Source organism: Pituophis catenifer, unplaced genomic scaffold (assembly GCF_029215685.1).
Source record: "Pituophis catenifer annectens isolate HBS135680 unplaced genomic scaffold, rPitCat1.0.hap2 SCAF_1, whole genome shotgun sequence".
Taxonomy (NCBI): domain Eukaryota; kingdom Metazoa; phylum Chordata; class Lepidosauria; order Squamata; family Colubridae; genus Pituophis; species Pituophis catenifer.
Genome location: NW_027256881.1, coordinates 215,526,734 through 215,552,525, shown reverse-complemented (window position 1 = coordinate 215,552,525; position 25,792 = coordinate 215,526,734). Strand labels below are relative to the sequence as shown.

At 41.0% G+C, this 25,792-nt stretch overlaps 1 protein-coding gene across 2 annotated transcripts in view; it reads left to right on the top strand.

The window, feature by feature from the left end:
• The first annotated feature begins 1,062 nt into the window (after positions 1 to 1,062).
• The window catches only part of SPOPL (speckle type BTB/POZ protein like), a 45,236-nt gene continuing 20,506 nt past the window's right edge, over positions 1,063 to 25,792 (top strand). For both annotated transcript variants that reach the window (XM_070946543.1, XM_070946457.1), the window contains exon 1: positions 1,063 to 1,175. The gene's annotated coding sequence lies outside the window, so the exon portion shown is untranslated. The remainder of the gene's footprint in view (positions 1,176 to 25,792) is intronic.

Sequence of the window (25,792 nt, the reverse complement as noted above, 5' to 3'; positions counted from 1 at the left end):
TGGGAAGCGCCAGGCAGAACCAGCCGCTTCCAACCCACCGGCCACTTTCCTCAGGTTGCAGCGTAGCAACCGCGCGCTTAAATAAAAGGTAAGCCTGAAAAAGGCACGCAAAGCAGCGGCAGGGATTTCTTCCCGAAAGTGCCAAGGCATTTCCCATTTCACTGGGCAAGCGCGGCCCCAGAAAGCCCAGAGGCGGCTTCCCTTGGCAATGTCTGCCGGGATCCCCAAGGGCAAGGGAAGACCCTGCAAAACCACGCGAAAGCCGTGACGCGAACTCGATCTGCCTAAACTAAAAACAAAAAAACAAAAAAACGCGGGGAGGCTTCGCTCTCGCCCCCGCATCTCTAAACTGCACCCTTCTCTTTGCACCTCCTTGCTCGGGGCCCCGCGGCTCTGCCAATCAATCAGCTCCCACCACACACACACACATACGGTCACTGCACGAAAAGGAAGCGCTTCCCTCCCGCGCGCCCAGTTTCTACAAACCCTTTCCCCCTCCCCACTCCCCGCCCGCGTGCCTTCTTACCCCCCCACCCCTTCCCCCCGCCATGTCTTCCGAATTCCGAGAGCCGAGCGTGCCACTGACTCAATTTTGAATAACCCCTCCCAAGCGAACGGCCAGGGTCGGCTTCCGACGCTGATTTGCTCGCGCGGTTTCGGGCCGTGACGTGAGCACGCACGCTGCGTCTCTCCCGGAAGTGAAGGAAGCGGTGCGGGACCCAGTAATAGTAACAAGCGGCTGCCTGGGCTTCTACGGTGCCCTCTGCAAGGGGTTTTCCTCCCCCCCACCCCCACCCCCACCCCCCTCCGCAGACTTTGGCTCGCTTTGGCAAAGGGAGAGCGAAGGGGAGGGGGAGGCCGAGCGGAGCTCCCTCCTTTGGCTTCCCCGCTGAGGGGTGGCTTGAGCAGCGGCGGGAGGAGGTGGCGGCGGCGGCGGCGGCTGTGGAGGGTGGGGGAGAGAGAGCAATGCGGCTCCGCCGCCAACAGCTCTGCCCGGACGCCACGCTTCCGCCACAGCCCCTTCCTCCTCCTCCTCCTCCTCCTCTCCCCTCCTCCGTCCTCCTCACGCCATCACTGGGGGCCACGGCGTAGTGGCCCGCCCCCCCTTCCTCCCTCCCTCCCTCAGCACCGTAGGTATGAGACCCGCCGAGACTCCCCGCCAGCACCAAATTCGGGTATGTGATGTCTCTTCTTGCTAGCCGTAGATTAGCTGGTGGAGGTTGTGGATAATGGTGGTGGTGGTGGTGCGAAGAACAACAAGAGTAATCACGTCCTGGCCTTCCTCAGAACCATCATCATCATCACCCCTGCTTTCCCTGCTCTCTTCCCCCTTCCCCCCTCCCTCTTTTTTTAAAACCCAGCAGAGGCTAGTTCTGGGTGGAAATTGCCATCTGGACTGGGGGATCCTCTCATTCCATTCATTCAGGTTTTTCTCGCCTTCCCATGAATCTGCAGGGAGGCCAGGAGTTTTCACTTCCTTTGAAAGAGGAAGGGAGGGGAGGGGAAATGAAGTGGGCAGCTAAGAATTGAATGAAGGAGAAAGCTTTGGCACAGCTCTTTTGCCTTGGCCTTGCCAACCTTCATCATATTGTCCAGCAACTGATGGGGCAAAAACCTGCAGTGTTCTGGTGCTGCTTTTTTCTTGATATCGTTTCCTTTTTCTTTAAAAAAAAATCTTCCTTTATCAGTCAAGATAACACATTCTAGAGAAGGGTGTTTTATTTCTCATTGGCTTTTAAGGGACTACTAAAAACTTCAGAATGTGGCTTGTTGGAGAAAATGGTTTTCTTGTCCTTCTGGACTTTTCTTGCCCTACAAAGAATGACCTCTCTAGTGGGCCCTATTCTTATTTAGATGAATACACTTTAGAAAGGTATAATCAAAATAATTTAGTTGTAGTTGCTTCATGAATCGCTTCCACAGTTTTGTTATGATATATAAGTTCTGATCATGTTCCAGAAGCATAAAATGCTTGGCACTTTAGAAGCTAATAAACATAACTTTAGTATAAGATTCTTTAAGCTAAAAGTGTGTTTTTGTGAATTAGTATATTGGATAAAGTAGGCCCTAATTTCTACAGGAGATTTGTTTTTAAAACAGCGTATGGTTATAGTTTTTCACGAAGGGGTTTGTCATGCTATTCTATATTTATTAGTCTTCAAGTTCTGATACTGCCTGAGGAGCCCCTGATGTTCAGTCGAGATGGTGTGACATAAGGGAAACCTCAATAATAAGTTAAGCAATAGTTTCCAGAGTTAAATAGCCTCAGAAGTATGATCATGAATATGTGAATTGGTGGGCTCTGATTCATACAATAATAGAACTCGCGCTCTAACCTCCAGCTGCAACTTGTTGCATAGGACAGTAGTTGGAGCCAAAAAATGTAAGAGGCATGAAGAAAGGGCTTTTACAACCATCAGATCATCCATATCAATTTCTGCAGTGCACTCCTACTTTCTAAACTTACCTACTAAATTCTCTTTTAAGTTTAAAGGGCAAAAGTTTCTTTTAGCTCTTTCTTGTCTATGGCTTTAAGGACACCTGTAGCTCAGGTATCTTCTTGCCCATGTCATATCTAAGTCCTCATTAGCTTTGGTAAGGATCAAATGGGAACTCTAGTAGTGTGGTAATTCTGAATGCTCTACTTAGGCAGCAATGAGACTTCAACAAGTGCTGCAGACGTTCCTATGTTATACACAAGCATGTTTTATTGAATATACAATAACTGACTGACTTCACACATTGCACTGTCATAAGCCATAATGAGTTGGCTTAATGGCTAAACAAATTATGAGTTTCCATAATTTACTTAGCCAAAACTAAACCACCTTATGGTTTAGCATGATGCATAACCCTATCATTTGTAGCCTGGTGGAGAACAGTTGAAGAGACCATTACTACATACTGCAGATTAGATTTCTACAGAAAGAGGAGTTACTCCTGCCTTCTTTTGTATTGCTAAAAAAACCCCTCCCATTTCTGATGTTATAGACTCTATTATTTCTTCTCGGGGTAATATTGCCAAGGCTTATCAAACGATTTCTGTTGTACTTTATTATATGCATTCTATTTCAAATCTGTACTAGTTTAGGTGATGATTTATTCTGATGTAAATTATTTTGTTTTTCCTGATGCTGTCATCACTTTATGTGTAGTATTAGTATAAAAAGTTTTTTTTTAAGTTGCTTGAATGAAACAGGTGAACAATCAAGTGAATGTAGTTTCATGCCATAAGACTTTCTCCTTCTAAGTCATGGGTCAAGTCAAACTCGATCGCGTTACATGATGTATCATGACATATCGTGATGGTTTTTGCCTTTGCGGAGCTGGGGTGGGCGTGGTCTGCACATGGCGCATCTGTCCTGTGGGCCGCCAGTTTGACAGGCCTGTTCTAAGAACATCATCCCCATAGATGTTCTATAAAGAGTTTTCCCACCCTCTGCAGCAGAGGTAGAGAAATGTAAATAGAAAGGGAAATTTATCCTGTGTAAGGACGCCACTCCACCAGTAAGTAGATGTGGCCTGGAATGTAAGATATTGTGTTGGGTCCCAGTTCCAGTATTTATGGATTTTATTTTCAGTATTTAATTTGAACATAGTTTGTTTGCTTGTACATTAGTTAGCATTCACAATCCAGATTTCTGCTTGATAGAATTCCTAAAAGTTTCTCGCATATCTTTTTTCATAACTTTAAACTGATAATTATATTTGCTGTGTAACTCCAGGAGCAATGAAAATAGCTATTAAAATGGTATAGAACCTTTTGGTCTATAATCTTCAGGAATCACATCGCAGAGCAGTTTGAAATATTCCAATAATAGGTTTTGCAATGACTACCCTCTAGTCCTAAATGCACTTAACCAGGATGCAAGTTAAATTATTTCAGTGGAAGTTCAGCACATCTTATTTGGAATCAGTAATGGCTCAAATTAATCTGCTTCAACCTTTTTTTTTTGTACTTACACAGGAAATGAATCTCTGGTATGGTGCTATTGCTGAAGTCACATTGTAGTTACTGAATCACTCTGTTTACTACAAATTACATGTCTCAGCTTCTTTGGTAGGCAAGTCTTGATCCTCCTATGGCAATAATTACCTTTTAATTAATAGTTTTCAAGCACCTCAAGTATGTCGGATTGTGTTTCCTTCTACTCCACTATAAAGGGAAAGTGGTTTGTGCTTGTTGAAAATTCTGTTCAAACGTAGTAAATTGTAAAACTGCTAGGTGTTGTATATTTTACAAAGAGTTCTATGAATATGCAAAAACAGGCATTAGCTACCAAGTTCCACAGAATTCTTATAAAATCATTTTCCTTGATTATTACTCTGTTGGATGACAATTGTGCACTATTGTACAATTGTATCATGTTGTATTATCTGTTAATGAGTTAATAAGGTTCATATCTCAAAAGTTCAGTCCAAGGGGTTATAGGCTTATAGCACAAAGATAAACTCTAGTAAGCATCTTCAGCCTAAACATATTACTGAGAAGCCTTTATTAAATATTTAGAAATTCACCACGTCCAGATTCATGTAGTACAAGAAAGAAAATTGTTCCTAACAGAAGCTGACCTGGCTTCTGCAGGCAAATATCTTTTAAGGATGGCTTTTTCTAAAGTGTGTAGGCTTATGAACTTGCTCAATAGTGCTAATTATCTGCTTGAATTTTGAGTCGTAAGGATAGAAACTTTGGTCCACTGTTTACCGTTACATGATTACAAGGAGTCACTTGAAGTAATAAGTAGATATAACTTCAAACTGGACTCTCAGTAAAAAGCTTCAACCAAGTATGCTTTAACAACTATAGTTGTTACATATCTATGTTACAAAGCATAAATACATGCTGTTATAATATATATATTCTTGCTTAAAAATGTAACATTTGACTAAATTAGGAAACTTAGAGAATTGTAGTGACCTAGCTCCTAAAAGAAAATTAAGTATTTTCTTTTAAACTTAAATAGCAACTATTTGAACTACCAGTTCAAAACAATGTGTTGTTTTGAAATAGTTGTTATGCAAGTGTAAAAGACAGTTCTTGATTTGTCAGTTAATATATTTTCCAATGCTGCATCAATTTATTGGCAAGAAAAATGCATGTGGGAATATATATTTAAAAGACAGCTTTTATCTTATGGCTGGAAAGTAATCTTTGTATTAAGTGAATGAATGAAATAGTTTTACTTTATCAAAGAAGTATCTACCAGGAAGATGTAGTCTTCTCACATTTGCATTTTGTAGATTCATGAAGGGAAGAATAGGGACTGTTTTATATCCGTGAAAGCAAAGGAATAGATCCCAAGGTAATGCATATGCTTTTTGCTGATAGGAGTTTTCTTTTGTGGTTTGGAAAAAACCCTACTGTTTAGCACTTTGTAGCAACACATGTTTGGGAACAGACTAAGCCCTTCTAGATGGTACTATCACTACTCTCCAATCCCTCTGAAGTTTTTTGAAGTTGGCTCTGTGATTGTCTGCATTCATGCTGACTTCAGACTGTTGACAGCAGATAGGGAATACTATGAGTCAATCAGTTCTTCCTTCAGTCAACCAGTAGGAGAGTACAAAAACGATCAATCAATTATTGTGTCTTGAGCTCCAGCAGCACCTGGAGTAACAAAAATCCTCTCAGGAACACTATTGAAAACTGAATAATCAATTCCTTTTCCTACCCTTATGTTTATAACAACTGTTGTATGAGTTAGTCTGGCCATTGTGCAAACAAAAATCTCAACTGTTGGGATGAGTGATAAATTGTCTGCATGTCAAGGTGTTATTCTTCCTGCAAATATGTTCCTGTTGAAAACTACAGTAATGGTAAAACACTGTAATTTTCTTATGAAGCCCTTTTGTCCAGTTTCAAGTAACCCACAAAGACTGGGAGCTAAACTAAGGCAAGCCTATAAGTAGGCTAAGTTAAACCTGTTCCTTATTTAGATGCATTATGAAAATTCCTAGAAGGATTAAGATTGAGTTTGCTGATAATATGCTATATATTAAAGAGTGCTGAGTTCAGATTATTGAAAGGAGGATGAAGAAAGCATTCTTTCAAATGGGAAAGTAGCCAAATCCTTAATCCATGAAGTTTGCAATTTTAGTTGTGTTATGACTGAGATTGAAAAAAGTTGGTTCAGTTACTTAAGGAAGGTAATGTCTTGAGAATGCAAAAGTACTGGTTTGTTATTAGTTGAATGTGCTTCCAGTGTTAAACAAGATGTTTTGAAGGAAGTTATGATTTTAAAATATCAGTAAATTGTTGAATTACATTTCCAATGTTTGGCAATTCTTATAGATGCATAACTGTTGTATATTTCTTTTGTATTTTTCTTTTTTCCCCTTTCCATTTCAAGTTGTATGTGATCTATTATTCCTTTTGGTTTTTGTTTTATACTTTGTTGTGTTGCATTTATGTTACACTAAATCAATTTTGAAGGGGATACAACCACCTTAAATTGGTGCAGATATCAAATATGGAAAGTTCTAAGTTAAGATTAAATCAATTTTTTTTCTTCTCTCTTAAATTAAAACTACATTTGTTCTTTGTTTTTTGGCAAGTATATAAAGCTACTTTATGAGTCACTGTTAAAATGGCATACTAGTATCACTCAATAGATGATATTTTTTTATCTTATGCACCCTAAATTCATCATAGGATTATTTTCTGTGTTGATACCATAACATACGGTAATATCAATGATTGATAGGTAGCTTAAAATTATTGCCATAACCTTCTGAATAAACTGTTGTATTTCAGTATTAGATCAGCTCACATATTTTATTTATATCTCATGTTTCAACTCTACCACAATCAAAATGAGTGGTATATATTATTAAAAAAATATATTGTAACATATAAACTAATTCAGATGATAGTGATAATACCCACATTAAAACCCACATAAAGCACCAAAACCAACAACAACAACAAAAAAAAAAACAAACAAACAAAAAACCCCCATGTCCAATAGAAGCAAGAAGCTCAGGGTCATGTAACTAGAAAGGTGAGCATAAATTTGAATATTATACCTTGCTGTATACTCATTTGCTTCCTATTCCATGGATTTGCCAATTCTTTCATTTCCTAGGTATTCTAGCCATATCTTTCTATTACATGTTAATTTCATAAAGAGGCTAAAATTGGGCTCTATATTTAAAATAAAAAGAAAGAGAGGTAGTTGAAGAGTATGGACAGGAAGGGAGAATATGTTGATCTTAAAGTTTTTGCAGAGTAAGGCCTCAATTTATCTTACAATGGGTTCAACTTGCTTGGTTTTTTTTTTCTGGGTGGCCATGTTTTCCTGACCATCTCTGCAGTGAAGTGGCCAAACACATTATAGGCTTGGAGCTGAGAAAGATTAAATTAGCTGTGTGGTTGACAGTCTGGTCTCAACCATTTCAGTAGCTTAAACATTAATAGGAAATTTGAAACACTGCTGCAGAACGTTGCTGGTGGTGGGAGGTTTATGAGAAAAAGTACCTGAAAGTTGACATTGTTAAATAAAGTTTTAATCGTTCACAATCAAGCGGTTCTCTAAATAAATGATAGAACATGATATGCATACAGATATTGTTAATGCAGGGGTCTGCAACCTTAAACACTCAAAGAACCACTTGGGCCCGTTTTCCACAAAAAAACCAAAACACTCGGAGCCACAAAACCTGGGTGGGTGTGGCCAACTCGACATCACTCCCTCCCACCCAGTCACATGACGCCCACCCAGCCAAGCCTACCCAGGTTTTGTGGCTCCAGGTATTTTCTTTTAAACAGGTCTCTCTCTCTCCCCAGCCCCTCTCATCTTTCTCCCTCTCCCTCTTTCTCATCTTTTTCTCCATCTCTCTTTCTCCCTTCCTCTCTCTCTCTCATCTTTCTCCCTCTCCCTCCCTCCCTCTCATTTCTCCCTCTCCCTCCCTCTCTCATTTCTTTCTCCCTCTCTTTCTTTCTCCCCCTCTCTTATCTCTTTCTCCCTTTCTCCTCTCTTTTTCTTTCTCCCTCCCTCATCTCTTTCTCCCTCTCTCTCATCTCTTTCTTTCTCCTTCCCTCTTTCTTATCTTTCTCCCTTTCCCTCTCTTTCTCATCTCCCTCTCATCTCTCTCTTCTTTTTCCACTCTCTCTTTCTCATCTCTCTGTCTCTCATCTCTACCTCTCTCTTTCTCCCTCCCTCCCACCCTCCCATGTGTGAGTGTGCGTGCACACACATGCAGGTTCCCTCTTGAACCCTTTCCAAAAACAGGTGAGGATGGGTTTTTTTTTTCTGATGTTCTTTCTTCTTCTTCGGGTGCTTTTTAACATATGATTTTAAATCGAGTCATTTCAGTTCCCAGATAAATGAGACTCTTTTGTCCCCCTGTTGTGGCTCCCTGTTGGCTGGCTGCCCCCCCCCTCACTCCTCGCCTGCCCTGAGAAGAGAAGGGCGGTGGAGGCAAATGGAGACTTGCTCCGTATTTCAGAGCAGAAGCAAAGCGCCCCTCTACTTGCCTCTTTTTTCGGCCCTTGTTGGGAGATGCACCCTTGTTTTCTCCACCCAGGGACACCAACTGGACCACCCCAGCCGATGCTCCGCGTCATAATGGGCTCCAGGAGGAGGAGGAGGGGATGCCGTCTCCCCCATTGTGCAGTGCGCTAAATTTAAATGCAGAGCAGCAAGCAGCCATGGAGGCAGCGAGAGGAATATGGGGAGATGCGCGACTTTCTCCACCCCAAGACACTGGCTGGGGCGTGTTTCCCATATTCCTCTCACCGCCTCCGTGGCTGCTTACTGCTCTTGCACTTAAACTTAGCACGCTGCACAATGGGGGAGATGGCGCTCCCTCCTCCTCCTGGAGCCCATTACGATGCGGAGCATCGGCTGCAGCCAGGCTACCCAGCCATTGTCTCAGCGCAGAGCAAAGTCATGCATCTCCCCCAGCGGCCGAGGTGCACACAGCACCAACAAGGGCCGGAAAGAGAGGCCAGTAGAGGGGTGCTTCGGTCCCGCTCTGGAATACGGAGCCAGTCTCCATCCGCCGCAGTCTCCCTTTTCTTCTCAGGGCAGGCGAGGAGTGAGAGGGAGGGGAGGGGCCACCCAGTGGTGGGACAGGGAGCCACAGGAGAGGGCCCAAAGAGCCGCATGCCGACCCCCGAGGTTGGCAATAGAGTTACCCCAGGCTTATGCTTCTGTGGTTCAACCAGTTTTCTCTGGATGTGGGGTCTGAGGTTATCTGGCAGTTCATGGCAACCATGGATTTGATCCAATTTATTCACATATTGACTCATATGAGGGTCACACGTTGAAACTGGTGGTTGGTTTTGAGTAGTGATGTTGTGATCTAGACCTGGGAGATGTTAACATCAATTGTTTGCCATGAATGGATCACTCCATTTGGACCCTAGAGTTCTCTGCAGTTCCCCAGGTATACAGGTGCAGTTTCAGAGGGAGCTTGGAGTTTTTCCCGAAGTTCTGTCATGTAGTTCAGTGGATATCTTCATTGTGGTTTAGAATGAGCACGTGAAGAGTGATGGAGCAAATTGCACCTGTACAGATACTCTATGTATGTGGATCTTGTAAAGCGCCATTGTTTATTGAGGAGTTCTGAGAGATTAGTAGTACAAGCGATACCTAAGACATCATTCGGTGAAGATAAAAAGTGAAGTCAATCAAGCCTAGATAAGTGCCTTCATTAGGACTTATCTTGTGGGGATAAGGACAATGAAGGGCATTTACTTCCCTGCCCTAATTATATCTGTAGATAGTTGCTTAATAGAGTTGGGGGAGCACTTATGTGAGGAATATTCTCAGCATCTGCTAGACAAAGTCCCTCAACTTTGCTCATAGTTGGCTCGGCAAATCTAAGTAACCAAGTTATGCCCGAGCCCTGTTATCTGAAAGGAGTTCAAGTTGGTTGATCTTTGTCCTGAGGAAGTAGGCAGGAACTTTGTGACTGAATTCTGCAACTTGTGTTCTGTAGCCATGTCCCTTCTGGTTAGTTAGGCACTTGGGTTCAAGCAGTAGTTAATTCCTCTTTGTAGCAATAGTTAATACCTCCTTGTCTTCTTAAGAGGCCATCCTTGGACCCAACAGTTCTAGACAGCTTTCATTCAGCCTTTCAGCCTTCCCTTTTCAGAAAAGGCTGTTGAAAAGGTGGTTGGTGCTCAGTTAAAAAGGGCTCTTGGTGCAGTGGATTATCTGGATCCTTTTCAGTCTGTTTCAGGACAGGATACATACTGAGATGGTACTTACGTACTACAGGATGGGGCAACATCCCAGCCCCTATTTATCTCTCAGCAGTTCTCAGTACCATTGATGATGGTGTGTTGAGATGATTTTGGAAAGTGAGAGCAGAAGGCACTGTTTTGTGTCGATTCTCTTCCTTTCTCCATGGCTGTTTTGCTTGGTGTTGGTGAGGGGAGAGTTCAAGCCCTAGGCCCCATGGCAGTATGGAGAGCTCTTCTCTTCTCTTCTCTTCTCTTCTCTTCTCTTCTCTTCTCTTCTCTTCTCTTCTCTTCTCTTCTCTTCTCTTCTCTTCTCTTCTCTTCTCTTCTCCTCTCCTCTCCTCTCCTCTCCTCTCCTCTCCTCTCCTCTCCTCTCCTCTCCTCTTCACATTTACAAGAAAGGTTATTTGAGGTCACGTGAAGTAGGGAAGCTGGGATTGTTGCCCATTTCCCAAGACTTAATACAGCGCATATGCCCCCCCCTCTCTTCAAAGGGCTTCACAGCCACAGAAACTTGAGAAGAGATGGGATCATTCATTTATTCCTTCACTCATAGTTTACTCACAAGCATCCATGCTGGCATTCCAGCTGCCAGGCTAATTGGGCCACAGCCTGCTGTTTTTAGGGCCATCCCAGGGTCCAGAGGCAGCCTCACTCCACACAGGCCCTTTAGCTTACAAAAATAAATGCTAAGGTAGGGTGTATGGGGCAGTCAGCTGCCAGGACCACAGGGATACTGTAAGCAGCATATTTTAGTGGGATTTCAGCCTTAAGCTTGTCTTGGCAGCTCAACTGAAGTGCTCAAAAATAATATTGCTTAAGAGCAGAGTTTGAAGCAGCACCTCATCCCAGCCAGTGCAAGAATTTTTGGAGGGAGGCAAAAATTATCCGCCACTTTACAGTCTTGGACACTTTTGATTGTTTTAAGTACTCAGTATAACCCAGAACAACAGCCTTGTTATGTGCCACAATAACGCATTGTGTACAGTTATCTACTACACTGTGGTGTGTCCAGTCCCTGGAAAACAAAGAAACCTCATAGCTGGCTTGCAGTATGGTGTAATCAGTATGCTGATGATGCCCAGCTACATGTTTCCATCCTTGGAGGTTGTGAGGGGCTGGATGAGGAGGAACCAGCTTTCACTCGATCCTGGCAAAATGGAGTATTTTTGTGGGTTTCGGCCCCCAGGTATAATGATATACCATCTTTTACTGGCCAGGGTTGCAATGCCCCAGACAGAGCTGGTGCACAATTAGGAGGGGGGGTGGTGGATTTTGGACTTGTAGCTATTGTTGATGAACAATGGCAGCTGTGGGGAGGGACATTTACAAATATCTATATTGCAGTAGTGAAATCTAAAATTTGTTACTACTGGTTCTGTGGGCATGGCTTGGTGGTGGTGGGGGTAATGTGACTGGGTGGGCGTGGCCAGTTTTTTTTTTCGCTGAGCCGCGCGATCATCAGAGGCTTTATTTTTTTTTTTACTTTTAAAAGCATTTTTTGGCCGAACAGGTTGTAGAAAAAATGCTTTTAAAAGTAAAAAAAAGCCTCTGATGATTGTGCGGCTCAGCTGGGCATGGGGGGGGCAGGGTTCTTTGCTACCAGTTCTCCGAACCATCCACCTCCATTGCTACCGGATCGGGCGATCTGGTCCGAACCGGGAGCATTTTACCCCTGCTATATTGTATGCCAACTGTACCCTTTCCAGGAGGCCTTGCTCAGGAGTACTGTTTGGATTACTGCAATGCGCTTTACACAGGGCTGCCCTTGAAGACCATCCAGATAACCAGTCCAGAATTCAGCAGTGTGTCCCAAGGTTTGCTCATACTACACCCCTATTGTGTGAATTGCACTGATTCCCAGTTTTCTTCTGGGTACAATTCAAGGTACTGGTTATAACTCTTAAAGCCCTATGTGGCATGGAACCAGATAATCCGCAGGACTGCCACTCCTTGGGGATACCTAACTGCCCCATCCAGGCTCCAAGTCCCTTCCTTTAAATACTGCCATCTTGTGGATCCTCAGAAGTTGCCTTTTCTATGGCAGCCCCTGCCCTATGGAATACCTTCTCCCCCAAGAACTGCCCCTGTCCTTTTATCCTCAGGGCCTGGCTCATTTTCCAAGCTTTGGGATTGGTTAAGATCAGGGTGCGATGATGAGAATAATAATTACTAAATATGCTTTTCAAAAAGCGTAGTGAGAAAACTTTCTAGTAAAACATCCTCCCTGATCTTCCATTTGTTTCCTCCAACTGCTAACTACAATTTAAATATTTTTGCTTTCAGTTGAACATTAATCATTGTTTTTTGTTTCTTCTTAAGTCCTAGAAGTCATATTCCAAACCCTGTCTTGCTGTGTAATGCATTGCATATAAAGGAGACATTCCTGCCTGAGTTTGGTTAAACATTGCAGCATATTCTCCAGTTCTGGTCTTCCAATCTGATATTGTTGGCAAACCTTTCTTTTCCAATATTGTGCAAGATCTGTTCTTGCTGCTATCAACATATAAGTTAATTATTTATGTTTTGTGAAAACAACCTGATGAAATACTCGTGATTTCAATTCAAGTTTTATTTTTAAAATATTTTGAATGTTTTGATGTACTTCTTTTTAAAATACTTTGAATGTTTTAATGTATTTCTAATATTTTGTTTTTTAGGTTTTGGGGGGAGTAAATGGTTTCTTCTTTGTTGTGATATTTCCAACATTTCTTTTGTATGCTTTGTCGATTTTGGCAATCATTGACAGAGTTAAATACCAACTACAGATATTTTGTATCAGTTTTCCCTTAAATTTCAGCTTGAAGTAAAATCTTTCCTTCAATCCACTGCAATCAAGTTTTTATTCCATGTTTTTACATTACACTGTTTAATTTGTTTATCTCCGTCTCATATTTCAATAGCCATTTATTAAAAACAACATCCTAACAGATTATCTTGACTTTGTATAAGTATTTCAAACTCTGTCATCTTTCTCAAAGTTCCTCTTTCTTTTTTTGTGAAGGCTTTTTTTTTCATTTGTTTGAAGATGCAGGTGGTCCTTGCTTTACAATGGCAAATGGGACTGGAATTGCCATTGCTAAGTGGCGCAGTCATAGAGCATGATGTTGCGTAACCATGCCACTTAGTGACAGCAGTGGCTGTTAAGTGAGAACTGTGTAAGTCATTAAGTGAGGACCTAATTTAACCATTCTGGCTTCCTCACTGACATTACTAGGGGAAATGGGCAGAGAATGTTGGAAATTTGTGATCACATAACTACAGTTGTTGCTGTGACGTCATAATTGCAAAGCATAATTGCACCAGATGCCTGGATCACGATTATGTGACCACAGGAATGCTGTGATGGCCAGAACTCTTAGGAACTCTTTTTTGATATTGATCCATTCCAATGTGTTGATAATAAATCCACCAATTTCAATCGCATTTCATTTTGGGTTATATAGATAGTCCTCAACTTACAACCATTCATTTAGTGACCATTCGAAGTTAGAATGGCACTGAAAAGAGTGACTTATAATTTTTCACACTTGTGACTGTTCTAGCATCCCCATAGTCACATGATCAAAATTCAGGCACTGGGCAACTGGTTCATTTTAATGATGGCTCAGTGTTTTGGGGTCATGTGATCATCTTTTGTGACCTTCTGACAAAGTCAATGGGGAAGCCAGAATTAGTTTACAACTACTGTATGTTACTAACTTAACAACCGCAGTGATTTACTTAATATCTGTAGTAAGAAAGGTAATAAATAAATTGGGCAAAACTCACTTAACAACTCTCTTGCTTACCAGTAGAAATGTTGGGCTCAATTGTGATCATAATTCGAGGACCACCTATAATCTGCTTGGTCTTTATTTATCATTTTAGGGATGTACTTTCAAATGTGTTCAGCCAATATAGCAGTTAATATCTTATAGTCAATATTAAGTGAAGAAATTGGTCATTGGAGGTTTCTTTATCTCACTCTCTTCTTTATGTATACAGTATTTCTTATATCTTTTTTGGGGGGAGGGGTTGTTCTTGTTTGAATCTTATTCATTGTCCTCAGTAATAGTTTTGCCAATTCCTCCTCTTAAATTTTTTTGTAGTATTGAGCCTTCAGCCCATCTGAGAGAAAGGTATACTTACCTTCATTTCCAAAATGTGAAATTTATATATTCATAAATTATGCCTACTGTATCTGGACAGGATTCTAGTTCCATATATTATAACCCATTTGAATCACTTTAAGTTCAGTTATTTTAAGATGGTCTTGGCTAGCATAATGGCTTAATATGAAATGCAAAATGTGACAAATACATTCTTTCCAGCTTTGTTTTAAAACTGTTACAAATATACATTTCTCTCTGTGTCGGAATTTCTGTGCATCTATAAAAACAGTATCCTTACATATTAGCCATATAGTTAACCTTAAATTGCATTAGTATGCTTGTTTTAAATACGTTGGGCTAAAAAAGGATTTCTGTAGAAATGAAGAATCAGTTTGACAATTTTTCAAATATGAATTACATCTAGTCAAATTATCATTTTTTTGCTTCATCATATGTAACCATACCTGTTTTAATATAGCCAGTAATTGTCATAGTTCTGTTCATCTAATCATAAGTATTTCATTATCCCTTATATTATTTTATCAAGTGGGATAGTGACAATGTATAAGTAGATCTTGCTTAGTGACACGCTTGTTGAGCAACCATTCAAATTTACAACAATGCTGAGAAAATAACTATATGACAAAAGCCTGCATTTAGGAACTTGACAAGCTCCTTCAGTCATGTGATTACCATTATAGTCAGTATGTGTTGTCTTATGCCTGACCTGTTATTTTTCATTTTTTCCTCCCTTGCAGAACTAAGAAAGATTGCAGAGGAAGGGATTATAAGAGAGTAAGCAGGCACACAATGGGGAGTACACATTGAAAGGAATGTGGCAGCATCAACAGCTCAAGGGCACTTAGGACTGGAAGCCACATGTGTGCTATGCAAACAATTGGTATAATCCCCATTAGGTTGCTGCTTACTGTCTTGTAATCTTTTCCTTGCCAATGAATGTAAATACAAACAATTCCCTTCTTGTCAATTATCCCAGTTCTGGGTGAGCATTTTGGAATGGGGAAAGGTAAAGTACAGTATGGTCACATGATTTACTACTTAGTGACCATTTAGCTTAACAATGGAGTTAGTTGCTGGTACCAATTGTAATAATTAAATGAGGACTACCTGTAAAATGGAACTAGAATGAAGAACAATAGAAGAAAAAATGACATGATAAATTTCAGTTTGAAGTAATGAATGCTAATAATAGGCTGACCTGTGTACAACAAAATATCAAAATAAAGCATTATTTGCTATTTTGCTATTCTTTATTCTAGTTAATACTTACAGAGTGTAGTAAAAATTCAAGAGATGGCCTTTTGATCTGTTATCTTTCTTATTCTTGCTTTCTTATTAATCTGGAAATATAATGCATAATTTGAATCACATTTGCTAGAATACAAAATAATAATTAAAAAAAACACTACATATTTTGCTTAAACATCACCATTCAAACTAAAAATAGCCTCTAGAAAGTTACTTAAAATACCCATTAACAATTTCTTTAGTTAAAGCATATTCAAATAAGGGTGAACTTAGAACAGTGTTCCCAGAATTTAACATGGCAAAAAATGTAAGTTTTCCAACTCTGGACAATAATAATCTGTACCCAGAACAGCTTACATCCTACAGTGATACCTTTAACACCATCAAACATCAACATATCCCAGATCCTTTGGAAGAACTCGGTAATAGCTCAGTGACAGTACCTAGACAACGTTGGCTGTTCTTGGAAAGCATAGCAGAGTTGAACCTTGTTCGAATCTGGAAAGGAGTCTATTACAAAGTCCCATGGGAAGGCAGAAAAAGAAGATGATTTGTTGCCAAGAAAGCTACAGGGACCTCTGCATGAAGTCACTTGAAGGCTTGAAGAAGACTTATTAAAAAAATCACTCTGCCATTATTTTAATTATAATTGATTGAAGTGAGGATAAAGCAAGCAAAAATTCTGACATACTTCCATTTGCACTAGCAATGTGGTTATTAATAATTAATTAGAATGAGGTTCCAAAGCATTATTCTGCCTTAGAGAATTTCAGTTACCCAACTTCAGTGTTAAAATTTCCCTTCCTCAACATATGCCACATAGAGTACGGTAGTTTCTAGAATTTTTAGAAATTCTAAACTTTCTAGAATTTCCTTCTTACCCAACTCCCCAACAAAATAATTTTGAAAGCTATTATAGGTTTGTATATTTCTTATTAAAATAAATAACATGAAACTGATCTAAGGAGAGCCATTCATTCATTTATTGAATTTCTAGACCACCCAAATTTAGAAAGACTGGATAGTTTCACAATTAATAGCAAATAGAAGATGATGCCATATAAGCAAAGAAGAGCAGAGATGACATAGCAAGCATTAGCACAAACTGTTCCCTACAAAGAACAATTAGTTCTGGATGGTCCTGTGGCCAAATATTTTTGGCAAGTGGGGGAAAATGCTTTTTTGTCCTGTTAAGATGTTTTAGTTGCATTTGGTACCATAGATCACGGTATCATTTTTGGTGACCTGTAATGTTGGAGATCAGGGGCACTGTTTTGGAGTTTTTCCACTCCTTCCTAGTGGGCGTTTCCAACTATTCTTGGAATAGGAAAGATCTCCTGGGCATTGTAGCACAGGGTTCCTGTAGAGCAGTGGTTCTCAACCTTCCTAATGCTGCGACCCTTTAACACAGTTCCTCATGTTGTGGTGACCCCCAACCATAGAATTATTCCTAAAACCATTGAAAATATGTGTTTTCCGATGGTCTTAGGCCAGGGGTCCTCAACCTTTTGGACCTCAGGGACCACCAAGTTCATAATTTTAAATTTTGCGGACCACTAATACGAATCCAGCGCGTGCTTGCTGAAGCACCTGGACTCCCAGTGATGGGATGGGGTCCTTCAGGCACTCTCCCTCCTCTCTCTCTGTGTGTGTCTCTCTCTCCCCCACTCTTTCTCTCTCATTCTCTCTTTCTCTCTCCCACCCTCCCCCCTCTCTCTCCTTCTCTTTCTCCCCCTCTCTTTCTCTCTCCCACTTTTTCTCATTCCCCTCTTTCTCTCCCACTCTTTCTCTCATTCTCTTTCTCTCTCCCTCCCTCCCTCTCTCTCTCTCCTTCTCTTTCTCTCCCTCTCTCTTTCTGTCTCTACCACTCTTTCTCATTCCCCCTTTTTTCTCTCTCTCATTCTCCCACGCTCTCTCTCATTCTCTTTTTCTTCCCCCTCATTCTCTTTCTCTCTCTCTCCCCTTTCTCATTCTTTCTCTCTCCCTTTCTCTCTATCTCCCCCACTCTCTCTCTCATTCTCTTTCTCCCCCCTCTTTCTCATTCTCTCTCCCCCTTTCTCTCTCTCCCCCCACTCTCTCTCATTCTCTCTTTCTCTCCCCCTTCTCTCTCCCCCCACTCTCTCTCATTCTCTCTTTCTCTCTCCCCCTTTCTCTCTCTCTCCCCTTTCTCATTCTTTCTCTCTCCCTCTTTCTCTCTCCCCCACTCTCTCTCTCATTCTCTTTCTCCCCCCCTCTTTCTCATTCTCTCTCCCCCTTTCTCTCCCCCACTCTCTCTCTCATTCTCTCTTTCTCTCCCCCTTCTCTCTCATTCTCTCTTTCTCTCTCCCCCTTTCTCTCTCTCTCCCCTACTCTCTCTCTGATCCTCTCATTCTGATTCTCTCTCTGATTCTCTTTCATTTTGTCTCTCTCTCATTCTCTCTCTCATTCTCTGATTCTCTCTCTGATTCTCTCTTTCTCTGTCTCATTCTCTCTCACTCTCTCTCTGATTCTCTGTCTTTCTCTCGTTCTCTCTCTTTCATTCTGTCTTTTTCTCTCTTTCATTCTTTGTCTCTTTCTCTCTCTGTCTCATTCTGATTCTCTCTCTTTCTCTTTCTCTTTCTCTTTCTCTTTCTCTTTCTCTTTCTCTTTCTCTTTCTCTTTCTCTTTCTCTCTCTTTCTCTCATCTCATGGGCCAGCCAGTGTCTTGGAGCTGAGAGGAAGTCAAGCATCTCCCTGAGAGACTGAGGTGCGCGGAGCACCAACAAGGGCCGGAAGAAGTGTGGGAGCGAAGCACTACTTGAACTTGCATGAGCATTTGCCTTGGTATATTTGTGCCAGCCGGTGGCCAAGGCAGCCCTTATCTCCTACCTCTTGGGACTCAGAGCGGTAAATGGTGACTGGTCCGGGGAGCAGTCAGATTTTGCTCTCCATTGCAGATGCCAGATCAGCCCCTACAAGCTCTCATTTCTTGAGGAGTGCTCCCTGAAGTGGCGCTGGAAACTTTGGTTGGACTCCTTGAGAGACGAGAGCTTGCAGGGGGCCAATCTGGTATCTGCAATGGAGAGCAAAATCCAGCTTCTTCGCTCTGCTGTAAAGGATTCCGCCTTGGTATATTTGCAGCGCAAGGCAGCCCTCGTTTCCTGCCGCTTGGGACTCAGAGCGGTAAACAGTGTCTGCTTTGGGGAGCAGCCAGATTTTGCTCTCCATTGTTGATGCCAGATCGGCCCTCTGCAAGCTCTCGTCTCTCAAGGAGCCGACCAAAGTTTTCAGCACCGCTTCAGGGAGCGCTCAAGAGACGAGAGCTTGCAGGGGGTCGATCTGGTGTTCACAAGGGAGAGCAAAATCCGGCTGCTCCCCAGACCAGACGCTATTTACCGCTCCGAGTCCCAAGTGTCAGGAGATGAGGGCTGCCTTGCGCCACTGGCTGGCGCAAATATACCGAGGCGGAATGCTGTTGCCGTACAAATGAAAGTAGTGTTTTGCTCCCACAGCTTCCAGCCATTGCAAACGCCGCTTCTTCCCACTTGTGCCGCCCCCTCCCCCACTGCCACAACAGCACCATTCATTCCGGACGGCGAGGGCTGCACTCCTTTTTCCGTATTGCACCACCTGCAAAAGTGCTAACATACGAAAATTTCTCCACGGACCACCAGTTGGTGACCACTGTCTTAGGCGACCCCTGTGAAAGGGTCATTCGACACCCAAAGGGGTCGCGACCCACAGGTGGAGAACCACTGCTGTAGAGAGAACTCACAGTTCCCTAAGGTTCACCCTTTTTTCCCATATTATTTAATATCTTCATGACTCTACCAGGTAAGTCGTCACATTTATTTGTGAATAGATATCATATCATCAATATACTGATGGTAACCAATTTTATATCTCTATGCTAGAGTGAGCAGGAAATGTGGTTTTACATGGATAAGATAAAACAGACTCATTGGATACAAGCCATAAGGAATTCCTATTGGTACCTTTTGTTTTCATGGATATTCCATCTGTTGCTCTGGATGGGGTTACATTTCCTGAAAGGACAGGTGTACAGTGTGATAGTGCTCCTGGTTTTTACTAAAGCAAGAGGTGGAAACCATAGCCAGAAAGTCTTTGGCCACTTTAGGCTGACCCACCAGTTGTGCCGTTTCATAGACCAGGAGTTTCAAAAGACAATGACCTGTGACCTTGCCATATCTCAGATTATTATAGTTCATTTACGTGGGACCGAGAAGCTGCAGTTTGAATAAAATGCAGTTTCCTGTTTGCCACCTAGTGCTAGCTGGTTCAGTGGGTTTTTTTTAACTGTGGAACCATATAAAATGTCTCAAATTGATGGGTAATTGCCCTTTTGTTCTATCTGTACCAATCTGTAAAGGCATTGAAGGTGGAAATAGGAATGGAAAAAGTGCTTAAAAAATCTCCAAACTTAAGAACGAGTTTCCAACCTCAAACTGATATGCTGAAGGCTCAGAATGGTCAGACTGGAGCCAGATCGTCCTGGCAAAAGGTCCATGGGGGTTACTAAAAGTCAGTGTCGACTTGAGGGCACATAATCCACTGATTTCTCTTTTGCTCCATGTCTTTCAGTCCCACAAATTCTCCACACTATTTATTGTTAGCATTTTATTGGAATGTATAAACTCTAGAAATTCATCTCTTTGTGATATGGTTGATCTGTTTTCTTTAGGTAAGAAAAATGGGCATATTTCTTCCATATATAATTGGCACATCTTCAGAAGAAATTTCTTCAGTTGCTAATAGTCTGAGGATTATAAAATTGTCTTGAATATAACAAATTACCTTATCATAAAACATGTGCTATTTAGATTCACTTTCACTTTCCATTTTCCTTTTCTGTTTACAACTTCCCCATAATTATATGTGGGCTTTTAAAAAAAAGAAAAATATGATTGAATGACAGTGTTAGAGATCATATGTCTAAGATAACAGAAAAGGAATGTCTCTTTGTCTTCTCTTCTCTGCCACCTCTGTCTGCTTCCTCCAGAGCAGTCTGCGTAGCTGGCAGATGGGGACAATTAGGTATTACCCACGTATTTAATTCTGGAGGATTTGCTTGCCAATTTAAATTCAAACATCTCTGATACATTAGTCCTTATCAGTTCCAATTCTGTGGTGCTATGCTATAACTTTCTCAGTTACATGATATGAAGTAGATCTTACAAATCAATCATTGTGCTTCCCCTCCCCCACACAAACACAAAATGAAATATTATGAACATTAAGGACATATACCTCTTAATTGCCCCCTCCTCCCACCTGCCCTGGTAGCTATTTTGTTTTAACAAGAATGGCAAACTTCATGCTCTAGTAATTGGAACAGCGGTATAAAACTGAAAATCAGGGTTCAAATCATCTCACACTGGTGATGTTCACTATTACTAATGAAGTTCATTCCCATTATTTTTAATTTCAGAAATGTAAGCCATCCATAGCCCACCCCCTTTAAAATCCTTCCCTACCACAGATACCAAAAAGAAGAAGAAAAATTGACCAATTTTCCTGATCAATTGAGTGGCTTTAAGATCTTGTCCTGTCTACACAAAGGCATGAGTTCATTAGCTTTCCAAATTTAAGAAAATTGCCCATATAAAGCCAGCACAAGCTTCCCAGACCCTGTCTGTTGCTCTTGCCAGCCTGCTTGCACGCCCTGTTCGACCCCTAACACACCCTCCATCCTCCCGAACTCCTTATCTGGGACTCTCACCTCTTCCTGCTTTATAACCTGCACCATCAACAGCTACTGGGAGAGCCGAGATTGCTGTTGCTAAGTAACACGGTCATGTGATGCCGTGCTTTACAACCACATTGCTTAGTGATAGCAATCCTGGTTCCAATTGTTGTTGTAACCCAAGGACCACTTGTACCAGAAAACATAAGAAATGTCGTTTTATCACAAAAACTCACTAGGAGATGAGTGGAGGAAAAATATACTGTCATCTCAGTTTTCTCACTTTACAAGCATTCAGATTTAAGTAAATGTTACCATGTTTTATCATGTTGGCAACCTTAATCAAATTCTTTATAAGTTCTGATGTGTAAATCAAGTGCATCCCTATTTACATTTTTGAACTAGGAGACTTGAACAACATATTACTTGTTTAACCTTATCACCAAATATAATTATGTGCTTTTCAATGCCCCCCATCCCCCTTTAGCTTTTTCCATCCTCCTGAGTCCCGTGGGATCCCCTGTACTTTTAAAAAATTGTATTGAGACAAAACAAAGGTTCCCATTCAATATGGTTTATTTGGCAAAGCAAAAGATGAGCAGAAATGGTACTGAAGCTTATTTAGGCTTATAGATATCTCTGGTGCACGTCTACTATGCATAATGCGAGATGGGAGTGTAGTCAGAATTCACTTTTTTTCAATTATGTGACCACAGACTCATACCCCCTTCCCCCACCCATGCTCTTCTCAAATTGGCATCAGGTTTTTCCCTCAGTTTTAAATCAATAAGAGATAAAAGGAAGAACAACATCAGTGTTGACACATAGGTACATCAGCCCCACTATTTATGAAGCAGTGGCTCTCTTCCCTTTCCCATATCCTTAGAATTGCTTTTTGGAACACCTAGTCTTGGCAGTGTATTTGGACAAGCAAAAGTGCCTTAAGGATTTAGTGTACAGATAGTCCTTGAGTTATGACCCTTCAGTCATAATGATTGTACAAAATTATGATGGCGTTGAGGAAGGGGATTACAATGGGTTTTCAGAGTTCCAGCTGTTGTGATCATGATTGCAATTCAGGTGCTTGGCATCCAGCTTGTGATTATTATATTGCAATAGGCCATGATCACATGGCTTCCTGCCAGCAAAATGTGTGTGTGTGTGATTCAAAACACTGTTTTCCCACAGGAAAGCTTTTTATAACTTATTTCAAATCCATCTGGACCCTTTGTTTGTAACTTTCCAAAATCAATGTCCTAATCGCTATTTATCCCAAAAAAAGAAACATTTTAAAGTGCTTAAATCATCTTTCACAAAGGTTTAAAGGAAACTCACCTAGGCTGGTAAAACTTGACATTCTGAAGTTCCTAATATCTGAAAAAGCAATGGACAAGCAATTTCCAAAATTATGGACTCATAGGGCTGGAAGTGATTTTGGACGTCTTCTAGTCCAACCACTGCCTAAGGCAGGAGTGATTAACGAAAAGTTGATTAAGTGAAAAAGTGATTAAGAGAGAAAGTATGCAAACTCTGTATCCTTAGAGGTGCCACCAGTGTGGGTAAAGGTGGCTATTTTTTCATCTCCTGAAGTTCTAAATCTGCCAGAAAACACTTCCTTGAAATCTCATGAAGAGCAGTTATTGGGAACACTTGTGGGCAATCCCAAATCCTCTTCATGTCCAGAGAGGAATCCTGTCCATTTGCCAGCTCTTCATTCTGCCATAGTTGTTGTCTCCGTTCTCAGTGGAACCATCTTCAGTTCGCCATTTCTTCCCTGGAAGTCCTCATTGTTAATATTGAAATGAAGAGGGTTTATTGCTTCTAGTTTTACATGAACCTTGAAGGAACAGTAGCTTCCCTTTATCTTTCACTGATGGCTTTGGAGGTTATATATATACTTTGAGTGTATGTGATATTATGATAAAAGCTCTTGAATATTGTTCATATGTGCAGCTGTTGGGTTTTCTTTTAATGTTTCATAATAAGCAAATTTATTTCATAATAGCGGTTTCTTAAAATCATTTTTTTTTTCAAATCAGCTCCTCCCTCTCTTCTATCAATATTTTATCCTGCAGGATCATATTGGATCATATATTATCTGTATTAACCTATTACCAACTGCCATATTTAAACTTCTTGCCCATCCTTATCTAAGGAGAAGCAAACAACTCCAATTTTAGTCTGTTTCAATTTTCTGATACATGCTAGGATAAAAACACATTATAGTTACATTTTAGAGCTCAAGAGTTTTAATACAGCTATCAGACAGTTTAAGGCAAAATGATTAATTCTGATGGATTCTCCTGAAGAAAAAAAGTTTGTAGTTTTAATGCTTCAATAAATTTTGTGTAAAAGCTGTCTAGTATTTAAATGACTTTTAAGACTTCAGAGCTTCCACAGACATAGAATTTTAATAATCTAGAATGTCATTTTGGAGAGAAGTATTTGTTTATCAAGTTTAATATTAACGGAATATCTGCTTTTCTACTATAAAGCACTCAGTGTTAGTATAGGTGCATTTGTCATTTTTTTAAATGTAATCCATAATATTGTTAGACATATTTTATTATCCTTTCTAACATGATTTATGGTAGACAAGAGCATCGTTCTAATCGTCTAGCTTTTATTAAGCCAGGATAAAATCTTTGGAAAAATGTCTTGCCAAATGTTTCAAAAGGCAAGCAACAGCATTCTTTTTGTCTGGTTTTTATGGATGTCTCCATTTATTGATGGAGTCATTGGAACTTTATACAGGTAGTCCTTGACTTACAACAGTTCATTTAGTGACCTTTTGAAGTTACAACGGCACTGAAAAATGTGACTTATGACTTTTTTTTCACACTTAGGACTATTGCAGCATCCCCTTGGTATTCTGTTCAAAATTTTAACACTTGGCAACTGACTCATATTTGTGACGATTGCAGTGTCCTGGGGTCATGTGATCACATTTTTCCAAGTGTCAGAAGCAAAATTAATGGGGAAGGCAGATTCGCTTAGCAACCATGTTACTAACTTAACAACTATGGCAAGAAAGATCATAAAATGGGTCAAAATTCACTTAACATCTGTCTCACTTAACAACATAAATTTTGGGCTCAATTGTGGTTGTAAATCAAGAACTACCTATACACAAAGCTGTGTGTAGCCAGCTTGTGACGAGATGGGTGACAAATTGAAAATAATCAATCAATCAATCAATCAATCTTACGTACAAACATACATACAGTACACATGTACTTACATATACAAACATACATACCAGGGGTTAAATGCTCCCGGTTCGGACCGGATTGCCCAGTCCGGTAGCGATGGCGGCAGGTGGTTCGGAGAACCGGTAGCAAAAATCCCTGCCCCTCCCCCCCCATGCCCAGCTGAGCCGCGCAATCATCAGAGGCCTTTTTTTATTATTTTTTAAAGCATTTTTTCTACAACCTCTTCTGCCGAAAAAATGTTTTTAAAAGGAAAAAAACCTCTGACGATCAGGCAACTCAGCTGGGATCGTCAGAGACTTTTAAAAGCATTTTTGTACAACCTTCGGATGAAGAGGTTGTAGAAAAAATGGTTTTAAAAGTAAAAAAAAAAAAAGTTTGCCACGCCCACCCACATTACCACCACCACCACCACCACCACCAAGCAACACCCACAGAATCGGTAATAACAAATTTTACATTTCACCACTGATGCATATATACATGCATGCATGCATAACATACATTAGCCAAATTCTTGTTTGGATCAGGATTTCCTCCTGCTAAGAAAAGCATCCCTCACATGGAAAGGAAGAAGGTGACTATTTCCACCTTCTTTATCCTGTGTTTCCTCTGAAGATTTGCTCTTGAGACTCTTTGTGTTTCCTGAATGGGCATCTGTGGGGATCTTTAGCCTGGATCAGGTATTTTTAGTAGACTTTGAATGAATCTTTGTTCTCTCAAGAGGCTAAATACAATGTGCAGATTTATATTCGGCTGTTCTTCAAAACATTCAGCAGGGGTGCTTCACAAAACATGTTAAGCCTGATGACGCACCCCTGTGTGAAGTGTTAAAACAGTGCATCCTTTGTGAAGCTCACCGTGCTGCTTTAAAAGTTGTGCTGAATGTCCTCAGGTGTGTGTGTACATGGGCAACCACTTTGCTAAGGATTCCAACAGATGCCAAGCCTTCAGACCCGCTAAATGAGCCTTCGAGGGATACGGTTGCTTTAATGCTTGAGGAGAAGCATTGGAATGGGAAAAATGAAGAGTTTCCTCTTTAGATCACACACAACCTTTTCCTTCCTACTGAGTGCTACACCAGAGTGTTGTTTTTTGGTTAGGAAGACTCAGAAGGTAGTCCTTCGTTATCTTTGAACCCTGTAGATCTTGTTAAGGATTTATGTCCTTTGAGAAGAATAAATGCAAAAGGTCCTCTCCTGTAGTACAGTTCTACCGATTTAGCAGATCACTCTTGATAACGTTCTGTCTACAGGTTGGACTCCTCCTCCCGCCCTCTGCCCCTCCCCCCAGTGTATCTGGCCCCTTTCATCCTCCTGTAAGGTAGTTAAAACTCAGGCAACATTTTAAATTAAAGTAGCAAAACAGT